The following is an 18,567-nucleotide window of genomic DNA, read 5'->3' as shown; positions in this document are numbered from 1 at the left end:
ATTTGTAGTGACAATCATGTAATTCTGTAGGAAATTTTGGATCTAGATTGTGAAACAATAATTATTTTATGCCTTTTAGAACAGATGTGAGAATCTCCATCCAGACCCCCACCATCGCACATGAAGTTGCCCAGCCCCTTGAGATTGTATTATTATAGTATTTATTGTATTATTTATTACTGCATTTATGTAGGTCAATCACCATAGACTCTACACCATTTATTTACAGTGTATTAAAATAGTAATAATAAATAATATATTTAAAACTTCAGCAACAAGGTTATGCCAAATATAGCAAATAATTGATGATATCTCACCCTATACTATTTCAAAAGTCAATAAGGGACTCAACAGAACTGCCTTATAGATTTTTAGGGAAAATCCCCAACTAGTACGTGGAAACTTTTGAACCATCAGACAATTGCGGTGAACCAACTTGATTTGCCTTTCTTCCTAATGGGGGTAGCTGCCTCCAGTTGACCTCATCATTATAAGGAATTATTTGTCCAATGCAAGAAAATGACAAAAATATCTCACAAATTTGGATCATGGTTCTAATATGTGGCCAACAATGTGAGTCAGACCAGTGATGTTTTAGAACAAGCCCATAGTTGTCATGGCACCTAGCAACTTATGAGGTACCTCTGATTCCAGATATAATGATCAGTATTTTCCACTACTACCAGTCTGGCCAGATCAATAATTACCCCAGTAATGAGATAAGGCATCTCTGGAAAAGATGCTACTATGCATTTGTGAAAGTGGTACAATAGTCACATCTCCCAGCATGTCCATTTAGCTGCAAATTATAAGCATAGTCTCATCTTTGGCCACCTGTAGAGCAATGGTGAACTTCTGGTCTAGAGATATGGTGGTGCAGTGATTAGAAGGCAGTACTGCAGGCTAATTCTGCCAATTGCCAGCAGCTCGATTCTCACCAGCCCAAGGTTGACTCAACCTTCCGTCCTTCTGAGGTTGGTAAAATGAGACTCATATTGTTGTGGGTAATATGCTGACTCTATAAACCACCTAAAGAGGGCTGTAAAACACTGTGAAGCAGTTTATAAATCTAAGTGCTATTGTTAGTGCTCCCATAATTTCTTGCCCCAGTTTTAGGATAATGGAAGCATGAAACATGACTGTTGAGCCCTCTTTGCTAATCCACCCAGATCTCATGTGATGAATGACAATCTTTCTTTTCTTCTACAATTAGATCATGGACAAGGCTGGGTTTATTACAGACAGATCTGTCATTCCAAAGCATGAATCTGAGTCGAAAGCACCTAACAATGCAATCATCTGGTTCTTCAGTTGAGAGCAGGGAGCCTGAAGAAAAAACTGAAACTAAAAAGATGTAAAAAATAAAATTATGTTGGGCAGAAATATTTTTGTTAGATGTATTTTCACATCTGGGTACCATGTTGGGGACCAAGATCTATCAGTGATATTGCTGCCTCTATGCATGCTTACTGAGATCAAACTATCAAATTGCCTAGGAGATAGAAAAAGATTGGACAGCAATGTTAATATCTCCAGGAGGAGGAAATCCTACAACTGAATCAACATAAGAAAAATATATTTCTTACTGATTAAAGATTGTATTTGGGCACTTGGAAAAAAAAGTCTTCCTTCATGTTATGGACAACTCATGCCCCGGTGGGTCCATTTGTGCCTATTCAGCACCCTTAGGTCATACCATAAAAATTCAACAGAAAAAAAGCAGATTTGGACAATATGATTTGGGTCTTTTCACAGGTTTTTTTGGGCGGGTGGTGGAGGCATTTTAAAGGTGGGAATGAAAGCACACAGAAAGGCACCTACTGTAGTGAAATCAACTATTAAGCAAAAATAAAAAACACAGGGTCATAACCTCAAACTGACAGGAGAGAAGTTCAAAAGTATTACTTCACAGAAAGAGTAGTGGAAACTTGGAATCAACTTCCAGTAGAGGTATTGGGTCATCAGACAAAAATGTAAAAAAATAAATGTAAAATAAAAATAAAAATTATAAAATAAAAAAGTAATAAAATAAATAAAGAAAATAAAGAAAAACAGTTCAAAGGACAAAGTTGATGAACCAGTGGGCCTTTTTCTGCTATAAGTTTTCTATGGGTCTATGTAAGTGAAATTCCCCTGTATCCAGGATCCAGGATCCTTCTCAACTTAAACTAGTGTAGAACACTCCTCATCATGGATTGGTAATGGATACCTTGTACTGAAGGCAAGACCATTAATATAACTGACAACTGGATCACGTGTTGTTGCAAATTGGTAAAAAATAATCAGAATATATGACAGATCATGAAGCTTATAAGTGGCTCAAGGCTAATCAGATTGCTGAATGTGCTAGTGTTCCACTTGAATACTATAGTGCAGGGCTTTTCAACCTTTTCACCCATTGTACCACTTTTAGGATATGGCAACATCTGAGTACCATCAGTCGCCTAGCAAGGTGTCAAAAACTTGATGACCACAAAAAAAGGAAAAAAGTGATGAAGCACAGGTAGCCCTCGACTTACAATAGTCCGCTTAGTGACTTCAAAAAAAGTGAAGGGTTTTTTTTTAAAAGCACCCCAAGTCATGCTAAATTACCTAAATCTTTTTTTTAAATGAAGGATGACTTGGAATTGCGAGATATTTGGAGAGAAAGAAATCTGCAAGAAAAGGACTATACTTTTTTCTCCGATAGACATCAATATTTCTCCAGGATTGACTTCATATTAATTACTAATGATCTTTTTTCTAGGATCAAGAAGATTAAGATCTGTCCAAGAACTATGTCTGATCATAGTCCAGTATGGTTAGAGATAGAAAAAGATAATAGGGATAGGCGTTCCTGGTGTTTAAATGAAAATTTGTTTAGATATCAGGAAAATGTGGAAGAGTGTAAAAAACAGATGAAGGAATTTTTTAAAATTAATATGTATAAAGGTACTTCTATTGAAATGGTTTGGGATGCTAGTAAAGCATATATGAGGGGTGTATTAATATATTTGAACAATAAATATAGACGTAACTTGGAATTTAGGAGGAAAGAATTAGAGAATGAAATTAAGGAAAAAGAGAAGGCTTTAATTTTGAATCCATCGGATGGGAAGACTAAAGAGGTAATTAATTTATTAAGGGGCCAGTTTGATAAGTTGATGGCTGATCAAGTGGCAACTAACTTACGGTATGCTAGACATAATATTTTTTGTAATGCCAATAAATCAGGTAGATGGCTAGCTTATTTGTTAAGGAAGAAGCAAAGGGCTTCTAATATAGATAGAATAGAACACAAGGGTAAGGTAGTGTACCAGCAGAGTCTTATCTAAAAGACCTTTGTTGATTTTTATTCTAAGTTGTATGCTAGAGATAAGATTAGTGATGCAGATATTGATGAATATTTGATGAAAGCCAATATTCCTGTTCTTACGCAAGAACAAAAGGAAGAGATGAACCAATTGATAACTGATGAAGAAATTTTTTCAGCAATCAAACAATTGAAAGTGGGCAAAGCGCCAGGTATGGATGGACTGACTGCTGTGTATTATAAAAACTTGCAGTTAGAGATGGTGAAGCCTTTAAGGGAATTGTTTCAGACAATTCAAATGGGAGGAGGGGTACCTCCGTCTTGGAAAACTGCTTTTATTTCTTTGATTCCGAAGGATGACCAGGATGTCACCCAAGCAAACAATTATAAGCCAATATCATTTTTGAACACGGACTACAAGATATTTGCTAAAGTTTTAGCTAACAGATTAATGAGGGTAATTCAACAAGTAATTCATGGTGATCAAACTGGGTTTATAAGTGGGAGACAAATAAAGAACAATGTGAGGCATATAGTAGATTTGTTGGAATTTTTGGAAAGAAACAATCAGATCCCTGCAGCGTTGATCTTCTTGGATGCTGAAAAAGCCTTTGATCAATTGGATTGGCAATTTTTGTTGAAAGTATTAGATAAAATGAAATTTGGGGATAAATTTTTACAACCCATTAGGGCAATATATCAAAAGCAAACAGCCCGCATAATAGTTAATAATAGTTTGACTGAAGTTTGTAATATTGAAAAGGGTACAAGGCAGGGGTGTCTGTTGTCACCCCTATTATTTGTTTTAACATTGGAAATATTATTGATTAAAATACGGGATTCGGATAAAATTAAGGGAATTCAAATTAGAGACCAGGATTTTAGATTGAGGGCGTTTGCAGATGATCTGGTTGTTACAGTGACTCAGCCCGATTTTTCAGTTGTAGAATTGATGGAGATAATAACGCAATATGGGAAAGTTTCTGGATTTAAGGTTAATATACAAAAAACTAAAATGTTGTCTAAGAATATGACAGTATTACAAAAGGCTGTTTTAGAAGAGCTAACGGGATTTGAAATAGTTAAAAGGGTTAAATATTTGGGGATATATTTATCACCCTCAAATGTAAAGTTATATAAAAATAATTATGAAAGTTATGGGGAAAAGTACAAAAAGAATTAGATAGTTGGAAAAAACTACAATTATCCTTATTGGGAAGAATTGCAGCTGTAAAAATGAATGTTTTGCCAAAATTTTTATTTTTATTTCAAATGATACCTATACTTAAAAATATACTTAAATTTGGAGGAATGGCAAAAAGGTATTAATAAATTTGTTTGGGCAGGGAAAAATCCACGAGTCAAATTTAAGATTATGCAAGACACGTGTGAAAGAGGTGGTCTTAAAATGTTTAATTTTAAATTATATTATGAAGCTGCTGCTTTGTCACCGATAAGTGATTGGTTTAATTTAACACAAGCGAGATTATTAAATCTTGAGGGCCATGATTTGTTATTTGGATGGCATGCATATTTATTGTATGACAAGAAGGTGGATAATGTGTTCAAGATACATATTTTAAGGTATGCTCTGTTGCGAGTTTGGAAAAAGTACAGACACAAGTTAAATTATAAGATACCTATTTGGGCAATACCGAAACACGCAATAGAAAATATAAATGTTGGGTTTAAACATGATGTGATTACATATAAGGAAATTTTGTATTTTGAGAGGAATGTATGGCAATTAAAGCCATATAATATTTTAAAAGAAGAAAAGATTGTACAAACCTGGTTTCAGTACGGTCAATTACAGGCTAGGTGGAAAGAGGACCAGAAAACTGGTTTCTCAATGACTGATGAAAATTTGGTAAAGCAAATTAGAGATCAAGGTCAAGCACATATAAAAAGGATATATCTTGCATTGATAGAAATTGATTCAGAGACGGAACTTGTTAAAGATTGTATGATAAAGTGGGCTCAGAACTTTCAAGAAGTTATTACAATGGATACTTGGGAAAAGATCTGGGTGAGAAATGTAAAATTTACACAGGCCCAAAATTTAAGAGAGAACTTTTATAAAATGTTCTATAGGTGGCACTTAGATCCTAAAAAATTAGCAAGTATGTATCCGAACTGCCAGCCTAAATGTTGGAGGTGTGGTTGTGAAGATGCAACGTATTTTCACATATGGTGGACCTGTAAAAAGGTTAAAGCTTTTTGGATTAAAATTTGGTGGAATATGCAAAAAATATTCAAGAAAAGGATAAAGTTTTGTCCGCAATTGTTTTTACTGGGCATTATTATAGATACTACTGTTGTGGACACTAAGTTGATGTTGAACTTAATCACGGCAGCGAGACGTTTAGTAGCGCAATATTGGAAGAAGGAAGAACTGCTGACTATAGAAGAATGGACTTTAAAAGTTTCCAATTTGGCGGAAATGGCAAAGATCTCAGCGTACTTGAAAGACCAGTCTCAACAGAGATACATTGTGGAGTGGAGAAGATGGATTGATTACATCCAGAATAAATATGGGACTAAAAAGTTTCACCTAGCATTTGAATAAGTATTGGATTTATGTAATATATAAATTACTTGTAGTTATTTTAATAAGAGTTAAAGTGCGATAGAATTTAATATTTTATTGTTGTTTGCATATGGTAGATTATGATTGTTTGTATTTTTATACCCTGTATTTAGCTCTGGGAAGTCGGGGAGGGGGGAGGGGGAGGGGAGGGAGGAGTCGGGGAGGTTTGGGGAGAGGGGAGGGGGTTGGGAGGGGTTTTGTTTTTTTAAAAATGTACTGTAAAACTTTTCAATAAAAAAAAGTGACCCCCAAGCCACAGCCAAGCAAGACACCTGCCTGCCCTCCCGGCGGTGCTCTTCCTCCTGTCTGAGGTTTTTATTGTTGTGAGCATTTCTGTTGAGGATTGGCAGCAGGGGTGGGGTGGGGTGGGTGTTTGGTTTTATTCCCCCTGTCTGCTGGGTAGTTGCAGCAGGTTTTGGTCACTTCACATGACCCTGGGACACTGTGACCATCATAAATATGAATCAGTTGCCAAGCATCTGAATGTAAATCACAAGACCTTGGAGATGCTGCAACATTCCAGCTGATTGGCGCTTCTTCTGGGCTCAGAAGCGCCAAGATCAGCGCCGAGCTCCACCTGGAGCCCGGCGCTGATCCTGGCACTTCTGCTGAGCCCTGACAGCCCTGCAGCTCCAGCCATCTCTTGCTCAAGCTTGTGCGGTACTGCCACCGGTTCAGCTCATTCCCTTCCCCCACTACCACTTTTCTAGGATGGTTGCGTACCACCTGCCAGAAGCCAATGTACCACAGTTTCCACATAAAGCCCTGCTATAGTGGAAATTTAATTTTTTTCACTAAACTCACATTCTGTTAAATTAGTTGAGAAATTAGTTCTGTGATACCATGTCTACTTTTGTTTAATATATCATAACTATTTTAAAATTGAGCTTCTTTAACAGAAATTTGAAGGCTTTTGCAAGCCTATTTATAGTCTTGCAGTTCAAAAAATGTAACTAAAATGGAAAGATCCTAATCAATTTATGAATCTTCAAGTTTAGCTTTCTGTTTAATACTACATGTCACTTATAAAGAATAACAATTAGAGGAGGATTTAAAGAATATCATTCAATGCAAAGTATTTCAAATGTGCTTTAAAACAGATAATACATAGAAAATGTTTTATGGATAGAAAAGTATTTTTTGATGATTGATAGCCTTTTCAGAATTTGAAATGGTTATGGATATGGTTCATGCTTTCAAGATTCATTTTCATTGACATTTCATAATATATTTTAAAACTTTCCTTAAGTATAAAGTATTTCTATTTGATAGTAGCGTTTGTGTTTAAATGTACTTTAGATTTTCCTCCTAAACTAGCTTAATCAGTGACATTTGTTAAAGTCTGAAAAGTCAGTGTATTTACATTACAGTGCTCTTTGCTGTTTGAAACAGTATTGATTAAATATTAGTCCTGTTTACAAATGAAAACATTAAATGGATATAGATTATTTTCTGGCAGCCCATGATCATTGATTAAATTTTCTATCTGAGATGCTGGCAATCTTTCTTCCAATTCATTACATAAAGTAGAAAATATTTAGTGGTAAATGTTTTCAGAGTAGATCTATTTTGTTTCCACTTATATGGTATTGGGGTGACCATGTTGACTGAAAAAAAATTCAGCTGCTTACTTTTGATTTATTTCTCTGATGGCTTCAAAACAATGCCAAATAAATATAACTGGTGTATAATTCCATTAAGTGTATCATTACTAAAGCAACATTCTAGAATATATTGGTAATGTATGTATTTTAAAATGTGATATAAATCTTCTAATGTTAAATTAAATTTGAAAGAAACTCATTGTTAACATGGTTTTCTGATAAATATTTTTAGCAAAAAAGTATTTTCAGTAGTGATAAAAATGACAGTCAATAACTTTTTTCAATAGAAGTCTGTATATATTACATACCTTGATCTTAACTTATTAGAAGTACTATTCTCCCAGTGTTTAGAAACTTTGTATAACATTTCTACGAAAGATTTCATAAAATATATGAATATAATATTGTTGAGAGCTTGAATAAACTTCAGATGCCCTTTTGTCTCTTTTTAGATTTTGTCAACACCCTTTATAAAAATATGGGCTCACTTGATGGAATTTATTATAGTTCTTCCACATTTACGAAGTGTAAACTCTGGTGATTATGTTTGCCCCTGTGCTTTCTGCATTAGGGAGCCTGAATGAGTTATTACTGCACAAATATGAATTGTAGATTATATATAAATGTTCATTCTGCTTCGATATTGTTTTTCATAAATTCTTTTAAAAAGAAAGGAAAAAAATGCTCTGAAATATCAATGCTGAGGGCTGGAATTTCAAGAGTAAAAATTTATAAAGGATAAAATACAAGCTTTCAAGAAGATGGATGAATAAAAATAGTGCTGGTAAAATAAAGTAATAGTCTAACAATGGCAATCTAAGTATCGGGGCATGAAACATTATTGCCCCTTATATCTGTGTCATCCCAGACAAGTGTCTATGCATGAAGAGGTGATAGAATGATTCTCCTAAAGGAATCCAGTTTTCATTCATTTGTTCTTTATTATTTAATAGTTTAGAAAAATGTGGATCCAATGCATATCCTCAAACTCTGGCTGGATAAAAATGTCAACTATTTTAGCAATCAGTTAAACAAATCAATTAAACAGTCAGTAAAGTAACAATTAAATTAACAATTAAAATTAAGTTAAAATTGAGAATTTAAAGAACCTTGTATCACATAGACTCCAAACCTCAGTGCTACAATACTACATATTCTACACTAAAATCAATGAGCAAATATCAATACATCAATGCCGCTGCATCAGATTGAAGGTAAATGTTGAGTGGAGCACTGCAGGGTTCTATTCTTTGCCTGCAATTGTTATACATATTTAGAATTGATTGGATGAGGATTTAGAAAATAGTATTTGCAGATGATACATCAAAGGGGGGGGGGATACCAAATATTCTAGATGACACTAATCAGGAAGTTGTTGATAGTTGTATGGAAGGGCCCTACAGTAACTTTGTATACAACTTATTGAATTTGTGGCAGTTAAAGTTAATATCACATTTTATTCTGTCCTGTCTAGTTCATTTACAAGAACCTGATGTTTCTGTCATGAAATAATGACTGTGCACCAATTGCACATCTGTAGAGATTCTTGTAGGAGAAATGGAAAATAGTGCTTTTCATACTGGTGTGTGTGTGTGTGTGTGTGTGTGTGTATGTGTGTGTGTGTGTGTATATATATATATATATATATATATATATATATATATATATATATATATATATATATATATATATATATATATATATATATATATATATATATATATATATATATATATATATATATATATATATATATATATATATAAAATTTATCAAAGTCTTCCTTTGAGAAATGGATTATTCCAGATGTGAGCATAGAGAAACCACCTTCTGTGATTTAAAATTTTACAAACATGTGGTTCAGATTTGGATAAATATTGCATGTCAGTTGTCTTTAAACACTGATACATTTTATATTGTTACTCTTTAACAAAAAGCATAGAGATGGCATATTTCCAATTCAAGGGTAAGAGTCCATTGGGTATTTGAACAGAAAGCAAGAGCTTTTCCTTAAATATACAATATATCAATGAACTCTAACATGTTAAGTTTCAGACTACATGCCCCGCATGATTTCTAGGCAATCACTTGTATTCTCATGCTGACTGAAAACTGTCTAGCTTTATAAAAAACGAAGCAAGAAATGTACTAAGGAAATTATTTCAGACTGTAAACTGCAAAAAGCTATTAGGTACATGAACTCTAGAGAATACGGACCGTCTCCTTGGTTTGCTATCTTTTACATTCTAGTGCATGACAAACTGTATACACATCCCACTATTTTACATTTTTTTATGTGTATACTTTTAAAAAAAATGTTTATCAAGGTCTCTAATTGGGACCAGAATTTTCATCACTAAGCAAAGGGGTCATTAAGTAAAATATCATGTGACTGCATCGCTTAGTGATAGCAGTTCCAGTAATCCCAGCTGCAGAAATTAGGTGAGGCCCTCCCACTTGTCCTGCCCTGAGTGAACTGCCTCAGCTTTAACTATCTCCACCTGCCTATCTCTCCGCCATTTTCTGTACTTTGGTCCTGCCCCAAGCTGATGTCTGACCAGAAAATAATATTCCATGATAAATATGAAATTTGTTTCAAGTTGACAGTAATATTTAGCAGTATTCGTATTGTGCTGAGGAACTTCTCTTGACCTTTTTAGTAGTATTGAATGTACTGATATTTTATTTGTTATTTTCCTATTCTTCAGATATGAGATATAAATGACTAGATCTCTAGATATCCTTCCAAAACACTATTCAGTACTTTATATGATCATATTCTGCTCAGATTATTTGTTTCTCTTTTAAGATAACCATTACCAATGTTTCAGTTTCTACTTTCCATGCCCTTGATCTTTCTCATTTGGCGTTGTTTGAAATCTTTTCAGTTCTGCAATATCTTTTGGAAAATGATATTACTCAGACAGAAAAGATATCCTAGATACTGTTGATTGGTTTGCTGAATGACATTTTATTGTACTTCTGTTTAAATCTCATTGCAATTTAGCAGTCTGCTTGTCATTTTCCTGCACTTTCACTGTCTGTTAGTGTTACAGTAACACTGCACACATTTTAACCTCTGCTAATTATCTTTATGAAATAATGAAATAATGAAATAATGCCATTAGTAATTTACCCAGAAAGTGAGTATTAGCTTTACCCTATACGAAGGTAGACATTGTTAGTCTCTAAAGACTCTAACCAAGTCATACAAGGGAATAACAGCAGAGCAAGCTGGGTCTTGTGTCATTTTGCTGATCTAAACCTGAAAATGTTTACTTGAGCAATTTGAATATCATTGAATCCAGTAGCTTTGCTAGGTTTCATATGCTTAATAGCATTTCCAGGCTCTGCCACTTTAAAATATATAACATTTTACATAAATTATTTTGTCTTTCCTTGTCATGTGTTGCTACGCCATGCCACGCTACACCAAGCACCGTGCCATTTGGTCAGAGATTTACCGTTTAGGAAAAATTGCAGTACTTTCTGGCTGGCTATTACTCAGCAGCTTAATGTTCACTAGGATGAAGTTTTGTTGGCGTTATTATGTATTACTTTCAATACATTATTGCCAGGTTTTTTTAAAGTGACAAATTTGTGTCTCTTACTAATCATCTAAAGAGGAATCATTATTGTACATTTGGATGAAGTTGTGATTTATAATGAGATATAAAACCAGAGACATTTTTTGTCTTCCAGCTTCAAACTACATTCACCCTGTCGGCACACTGTAAGGTTTTGACAGTTGCTGAATAGTTATCTGCCCCATTGTAGCAAGATGAGCCATGATATCAGCCAACTGAAATTTTTAAAGAATGAATGTTGGAAAAGTACTATATTTGATATAATTATTGGGTTAATTTGAATAGCAACAGGGCAATGCTGAGCATGTTTGATTTTGTCTAACAATGGTCTAACTATGCAGATATAAGAATTAAGGGTGATTTAGAATTGCCCACAACTGCCCCTAGCCATTGCCACATACCTACACTGTGAAGAGGTTGATTGGTAAGCAGAGATTGAAGAAATTACAGAGTGCTGCAGATAGGACAACACAAACACTTCCCAAATCCTGCATTGTGCAGAGGTGTGCTAGGCCTAGTCCCACCTTAGCCATGCAAGCCGGCTGAATGACTTTGGGTCAGTCACTCTCTCTCAGCCCAACCCAATTTGCAGGGTTATTTTGTGTATAAAATAGAAAGATGAAGGAGTAATGAATATGTTTACTACCTTGAATTATTTATAAAAATAATAATTATGGATATCAATCAATCAATCAATCAGTGATAACAGCTAATTATATCAAGATCCTAAATATAGGCATTTTGCAGAGAAGGCATCAGCTACAGCAGGCATGTCAAACTGCTGGCCCGTGGGCCGAATGCATCACGCTGAAACTGTGCCCATTGGGGAATGGGGAAAAAGTTGTGATACGTTGCGTGATGTCGTGAGTTTGACATGCCTGAGCTACAGTATCATTAGCCAGAGCCTACATTTGGCCAAGAGATGGGCCTTCTCTGCCATGGCATCCACTTTGTGGTATATTTTCCCCCTGAAAATGAGATCAATTCTTCCATGTTGACATTCCAGAAATTCCTCAAGAACTGGTTATTTTATTGGACCTGGAGCTCTCAGGGAACTGGAGATATGCTGTATTGCTGAGGTAGCGATTCTTATCCTCTCTTTGTTCAGGGTTTATATAGTTGTTTTTATAATATTTACTTTTATAATATTATTTATTTATCTCTTTATTTTTCACATTTCTGTACCACTGATCTCTCTCAAAGATGCAGATAAAATAATGTTCTTCATCTGGATTTTTATATTAATATATGTGTTGTTTTATTCAATTGTTATATTCCTCCCAGAGTTGCTTTTTATAAGATGGACTGCTATACAAATTTGATTAATAAATGAATAAATACAATAAATAAAATGTAGGAGTGCTGGAGCAAGAAAAGGAGATTCACTCACTCTGATTTGAATTCAACTGTCTCTTTGATTTCCATCCTCCAATTGTTACAAAATATCACAGAGAAAATAAGGAATGATGGCATATCTGTAAGACAGGTTCTGCTATGTATCAATACAGAATCTAATTTTGTTTCTATATTAATGTATATGTTTGTGTGTGTGTGTGTGTGTGTGTGTGCATGTGTGTGTGTGTGTGGGGAGAGAGAGAGAGAGAGAGAGAGAGAGAGAGAGAGAGAGAGAGAGAGAGAGAGAGAGATTCTGTCTCAATAAAACTGGGGAAAAGATATAAGCTAAAAGCTGTCTGCCAGCCCTAGAATGTGAAATGTTTTGACAGGGAAAAATGTGTTGGCAACAATGCTTGACTCATATTTCAAAAATAAAATTGAAACCATACTTCTTTATGGTGCAGATGCTGACAACTGGAAGGATGTTCTGAAATACAGAGTGTATCAGAATATGCCATTCAATTTCATTTCTTTGCAATCTATTTCTCACATAAAACCAATACATCTAAGAGAGAGAGAGAGAGAGAAAGAGAGAGAGCATCCCGATCCCACATCTGTGTTGTTAACAATAGGTGAATGAATAATCCCAGAAAAAGATATCTGTAATAGAGTTCAAGAAGCATTCAGACAGTGAACACTTTATTCATTCACTCTAATTAATTAGAGTAGTTAATTCAACTATAGTCAGGATTCAAGATTCAGTCTAAGAAGACAGATTCAATTTGTACACTAATGTCAGAACAAGTAGAGTCCTGTTCAGATATTTTTGTCTTTTTCTTGATTTCAACAACATAGGAGCCCCTCCTCTTTTAGCTGTGATAATGACACCACTGAAAAGGCAATGGTGGCGGCGCCTGGAATGGCTGCGGCTGCATTGGCTCTTGAAGGCAAATAGTTTTGGGAGGGATAGTAAGGGCTATAGGCCACATGATCAGGAAGATTTTAACGTGTTTGAGCAACATGGTGGAACTAAGGTAACATACGACATACAACCGACAATCTTTGCTGGCCTGGCGAGTTTCTAGTTGTTTTGGAACTGTTGGTGAGACTGTTAAAAGTCGTTGGCGCTATTTGAATTTGTTCTGCCAGCAGCAAGATCTGACTGCTGGCCCAGTGATGGATTGTATTGCAAATCAGGGCTGTTTCCAGAGGAGGCAGAGGAGGAGAGGACCTGGAGCTTATGGAGCGAAGGAACTGGATAAGGCTGTCGGCAGGCCCAGAGGAAGAGAGAGAGGCTTTTGGAGGAGTTGGTGGCGGCGGCAGCAGCGTGCTCCAGGGGCGAAAAGAAGCAAGGCCTCTTTAAGGAAAGGGTGGAAGAGTCAGCATCAGAAAAAGGAAAGAAGGCGAGGTTGTCAGAATACAAGCTAACTTGAGGGCTAATCCACATGGAGCCCCATTTCCATCTGTCCTGTTTGCCATTGTTCACTCCCTAGAGACTAAAATGGACAATGTGAAATTTGAGCGGGCCCTGAACAAGGAGTATATATCGGAGGTGGTGACCCTTTGAGAGCTGTATGCAACGAAATTTCATTTTGATGTATGCCGATTGGTGTACATTCAAAGTGACAATAAAGTTATCATCAATGTGCTTGCCTACTATGGAGTCAAGATTCCATTTCACATGGAACCTGTCACATGCATTGAAAGCTTTCCTCTTCAAATAATCATACTGTCTTAGAGACCTCCCCAGCATACAGAAGGACGGCCACCATATGCCAACTGCTCAAATCTATAGATGAAGGTTCTGCCTGAATAAAACTAATGTCTTACATGAAATATGAAACATTTAATTCAGTTATAATTAGGTGTTTTATTGTGCATTAAATTTTGATTCTGCTTTAACCCTAATGGTTGTATTCAGTTCTGTCCATCCACCAGCAAAATGAACATTGATAGTAGAATGGATTCTTATTTTCTTATGTTTCCTTGCATACCCTATTCTTTGAAGGTTGCAGGCCCTGTGGAGCAAGGGAAGATATAGAAAAATATATATACAATTCTATTGCTCAAGTACTTTTGAGTACTTTTCCTTCATGTTTATGGATGTCACATTGAATTACCATAATCTGTCAATACATTTTCATTATTATTGGGGAATAGTTTTAGTTTGAGGATGCTAATTTTTCAGTACATTGAAAAATTGATGCCTTCTCATTTAAATTAGGCTTTTGGAATCAGGACTGCTCATTATGGAAGGATAGATGGACAGACGGATGGATATACCCAAAAAGATAAGAAACTGCATCTTTCTTTTTTCTTGCTGTATTCCAATTTCATTTATTTTGTGCCTTTGTATTTCATAGCTATGTTATTTTCATCAGCATGCCACAAACTTTATAGTCCTTTTAGTATGTACACATAAATTCCCAAAATGGCATGATGATCATGTATTGAATAAAATAATCTAAGTTGCATTAATCCTATCATAAATTTCCGATCTGACTTTGAAAGAAAATTATAGTATTTCAGAATGCCAGTTACAGCACTGCAATATAGGATCACAGACACAAGACTGTTAATATTGAATGGAAAGGTGCAAATATAACATTGGAATAGTTTCCCTGCAGAGAGAGATCATTTGTAATCATATACTGTCAACCTTTTTGATTGTACTTAGGATGGAAACTAAAAGAGACAAAAGCCAAACAATGTTTTGTGTGGTTTCCTGAATGAAACTGCTGTGTGAGAAGAGGAATTTAATTGGTGATTACAGTGAAGAAATTAAGATAACTATTATGCTTCAATTTGCATGATAAACAAATACCTTTGCAAATGACTTCCAAAAAGGTAATCATGTATTGAAAAACACTTCCATTTTAGCCTACATTATCATAAAAAGAAGCATTTAATAGTCTCATTAAAATCCCCTGCTACACTTTTATTTTCTGGATGCAGCTTCCTTTCTTGGTGCACAGACATAAACCCAAGTTTCTAATTATTTTCTATTTCTAATCTGCATTTACAAATGAAAAATTAATCAATGCATCAGCATTTTAGACCATTATCCAATCTTTGCAAAAAGGTGTGCCACAAGTTAGGTGGTAGTTTTTAAAAAATAAAATAAGTAATCAATTAAAAGTGCAATCTGGATATGTAAACATAGTTGGAGGTAGTTCTCAAATCACAATGGTTTGTTTAATGTGCATGTGTGTGCAGTATGCTTAATGATGGTTCAAGCTGAAAACAGCCTTGGAAAAGTGGTTTATAACCCATTCTCGAAGTTATAACCATCATACTATCAATATAATACACGTGATCACAATTCAGGTGTTTGACTACCAGCTTGCATTTATTTTGTATTAAATTTAGCTACTGTGGACAACAGGTTTATGATAGTTGTAGCATCTCTCAGTCATGTGATCATGATTTATTTCCTTCCCAAATGGCTTCCAACAAGTCAATTGGGGAAGCTGGATTCATTTAATAACCATGTGATTCTCTGTGATCATTTTGTAAAATCATGTTGGCCACAGGATTATTTGCTTAAAGCAGGCATGTCAAACTTGCGACATCATGTGACATTGCATGACATATCTCGACTTTTTCTCCATTGCCGGCAATGGGGTGGAAGAGGTTTTGGTGTGACACATCCAACCCCCAGGCTGGCAGTTTGACATGCCTGGCTTAAAGACTACATCACTTAATAATTGAAACTCCAGTCCCAATTGTGGTTATAAGATGAAGACTACCTACCCCAGTAGCAAACTACATAGCAGCTAGTAAAATGATGTAATATTTCCCCAACTCTTCCTTCCTTAAAGTTAATATCTTGGTGTATTTTATACTATTATTCATGTTATTAAAGAATGATCTTTATAATATGGATTTCATTATGTTATATCATTCAAATGGCACAGCTTTAAAAAAAATATTTTCTTCCTATTCATTGCAGGTTTGTAAATATCCCATAGTCAATTAGGGAAAAAATGTCAAGTATTAAATAGTTCTTCTTGAGAGATGTGCAATGATTCAAGCTATGGTTGAAAGATAATAACAAGTTCCAGTGACTATGAAGTCAGCAGAATTCTCCATTTTGTATTTTATGACTTAATAAAGCTTTTTCAAAAGCAAAGAATTTTGAATCAATAAAGTTTCTGTCCATTTCTAATTTGTCTTGTTGCTGAATTTCATCTCTATCAGTTACAAAGTACTTGCATTCACATATAGCACGAAATTCAAGTTAACAGGCAATTTCCATACCATTACCCTTCAAAGGAGTCTAATTAAATATTCCAATGTGGAGAGTAATCATACATACATAGTTATCTCATCTGTAGATAATGTAGCTGTGTATCACTTCAGTTCTAAGTAAATTCTTCAGATATAGAAACAGCACAGAATGTCAATTATAGAATTTTACATTTCTTTAATACAAAGTCAGTTTCTAGCTCTTATGATGGTCATAACAGACTTACTATTTTTAATCATTGTGATTGCCATCACTTCTGTGCTCAAACGAAGCCCCATGTAAATTTCAGTTTCCATCCCATTTTTTACTGAAATGTATTTGCACAATACTTGTAGGATTATTAAGATTTTACATATGAATGATAGAAAAAAACTAATTATAGAAAACCAAACTAAACAAGAAATGCACTGTAGGTAAAAAGAGGTATGCAGACAAAATAACAATTTCAAAGCAGATGGTATATTTATATAAAAATCACCAAAAATCATGCACAGGAATAAGTAAAACATTGTATTTACCTAAAGGATTTAGTATTTAGTGAGAAAATTTGTTGTTGTCTTGTCCGACCCATCGCGACCCCATGGACAATGATCCTCCTGGTCTTCCTGTCCTCTACCATCTTCTGGAGTCCATTTAAGCTCACGCCTACTGCCTCAGTGTCTCCATCCAGCCACCTCATTCTCTGTCGTCCCCTTCTTCTATTGCCCTCAATCTTTCCCAGCATTAGGCTCTTCTCCAGTGAGTCTTTCCTTCTCATTAGGTGGCCAAAGTATTTGAGTTTCAACTTCAGGATCTGGCCTTCTAAAGAGCAGTCAGGACTGACCAGTTTGGACGCCTTGCAATCCAAGGGACTCACAGGAGTCTTCTCCAGCACCATAGTTCAAAGGCCTCAATTCTTTGGCGCTCAGCCTTTCTTATGGTCCAACTTTCACAGCCATACATTGCAACTGGGAAAGGCATGGCCTTGACTATATGCACTTTTGTTGGCAGGGTGACATCTCTGCTTTTTAGTATGCTGTCTAGATTTGCCATAGCTTTCCTTCCCAGGAACAAGCGTCTTTTAATTTCTTGGCTGCAGTGCCCATCTGCAGTGATCTTGGAGCCCAGGAAAATAAAATTTGTCACTACCTCCATTTCTTCCCCATCTATTTGCCAGGAATTGAGAGGGCCAGATGCCATGATCTTGGTTTTCTTAATGTTGAGTTTCAAGCCCACTTTTGCACTCTCCTTCTTCACCCGCAACAAGAGGCTATTTAGTTCCTCTTCACTTTCTGCCATTAGAGTGGTATCATCTGCATACCTTAGGTTGTTGATATTTCTCCCGGCAATCTTAATTCCAACTTTTGATTCATCTAGCCCTGCCTTTCTCATCATGTGCTCTGCATATAAGTTAAATACAGCCTTGCCGGACTCCTTTCCAAATTTTGAACCAATCAGTGGTTCCATGTCCAGTTCTCACTGTTGCTTCTTGACCTGCATATAGGTTTCTCAAGAGACAAATAAGATGGTCTGGTACTCCCATCTCTTTAAGAACTTTCCACAATTTGTAGTGATCCACACAATCAAAGGCTTTAGCATAGTCAATGAAGCAGAAGTAGATGTTTTTTTGGAACTCTCTAGCTTTCTCCATGATCCAGCGTATGTTGGCAATTTGATCTCTAGTGTTGTGATTCAGGGCCAGCCTGTGGGTCCGGCAGCCGGCTCGGATGTCTCGGATGACTCAGACGAGGGGGAGGAGGAGGGTGTTGAAGACGAACTTGCTGATGATGGCTTGGAGGCTTCGCAGAGCCCCCAGCCAGGGCCCTCTTCTCAGCTGCGCGAGGCCGACAGTGCGGATGATGATGACCCACAGCTGGCCCTGTTCAAGGATGCCCGACGCAGGAGGCAGTCAAGCAGGAACAAGCAGAGAA

This window comes from Vipera berus (assembly GCF_964194415.1).
Source record: "Vipera berus genome assembly, chromosome: 3".
Taxonomy (NCBI): Eukaryota; Metazoa; Chordata; class Lepidosauria; order Squamata; family Viperidae; genus Vipera; species Vipera berus.
This window is presented reverse-complemented; position numbering follows the sequence as displayed.